We start from the raw sequence: 1,465 nt of genomic DNA, 5'->3' as shown, positions 1-1,465 counted from the left end.
AAAAAAAAAAAAAAAAAGCACGGTCCAGCAGGTCTCCCTTACAGAGCTCCAAGGGGTTTATGCAGAACCCCCGTCCCCTAGGATTGTCTGCAAAGCTCAGGGACAGCTACCGGGCTGCTGCCGGGGCAGAGCTCATGCTGCGTATGCGCGAGGCCCTGGGTGGGTCCCGGTCCTCAAGCCCAAACCTGAAGGGCTATTCTAAGCCAAGAGGTCCCAGGAGGTGGAGCAACAGCACCACCGAGGGAGACCGAGCGCGTGGGTGTTGGTACTGTGGTTCTGAGATGGGCCACGGTGGGTAATGGGCAATGGTAAGGTTTGGGGGAGCAGGGGGAGCGTCTGCAGGCGGTCACTAAGCTGCTCTGGAAGTCTACAACTTTCTAAAATAAAAAGCAAGGGGCTGGGGAGATGGCTCAGTAGAATAAGCGCTTCCCTGGCAAGCACAAGGGCCTGAGTTCAATCCCCAGTTCTGCCAAAAAACCCAAAACAATAATAAAATAAAAACCAGTTTAAAAAAGAAAAGTATGGGCTGGCAAGATAGCTCAGTAGCATAACTGCCTACCTGGCAAGTGCAAGGACCCAAGTTCTATCCCCAGTACTGTAAAAATAAATAAGTAGGTAAAGCCACTGATGGTGGAGCCTGAGACAGGAGGATTGCAAGCCAAAGCCCAGCCTGGGCAATTTGGAGACTGAGGGAAAACTCCCCCCAAAACAGTAGGACTGGGCTGGGGAGATGGCTCAGTGGTCTAAAGCACCTACTTTGAACAAGCTTAGCAAAGCACAGGGACCGCGGTTCAATCCGCCAGCACCACATGCCAGCCAGCCCCGCCCCCAGGCGGGCTGAGCTGGCCACACAAAAATAAATAAATTAATTAATTAATTAAAAAAAAACAGTAGGACTGAAGGCGTAGCTCAGTGGTGGTAGAGCACCCCCTGAGTTCAGTCCCCCTGGGGTGCTGGGGGAGAGGGGGTGTAGCTTGGTGCCACAGCACCAGGCCCTGGTTCAATCTCCACCACTGAAGGAAAAAAAGGAGAAAAGGAAAGAAGAAAATATAAAACCAGGTGGGTTATGAACTTCCTGCCCCACGGCCAGGAAACGAGTCACAGGCAGCAGGGAGAATCTGTTGGAGAAGGGCTTGTGCTGCTGCTCCACAAACACCACGCTTCCACGTCTGCACTGCGCTGCGGGAGACAGCGGCTTGTGATGGGCAGGCAGAGTGGGTTGCGCAAAGTGAGCTGGATTTACAAGGTTGCCTTGAATATTTTTTTTTAAAGATGGGTGTCTGGGAAATCCCTACTTTTTTGTTCAATTCTACTGTGAGCCTAAAACTACTCTAAAAATAAAGTTTATCACGTGTGATGGTGTATGCCTGTAATCCCAGCACTTGGGAGGCAGAAGCAGGGGGATCACTTTGAGTTTGTGGCCAGCTAGGACTACAAATTGAGAAGAAAGGAAGAGAGAGAGAGA

Source organism: Octodon degus, unplaced genomic scaffold (genome assembly GCF_000260255.1).
Source record: "Octodon degus isolate 3935 unplaced genomic scaffold, OctDeg1.0 scaffold00320, whole genome shotgun sequence".
In the NCBI taxonomy this organism is placed as follows: Eukaryota; Metazoa; Chordata; class Mammalia; order Rodentia; family Octodontidae; genus Octodon; species Octodon degus.
The sequence above is the reverse complement of the archived record's forward strand: the minus strand, read 5'-3'. Positions refer to the sequence as shown.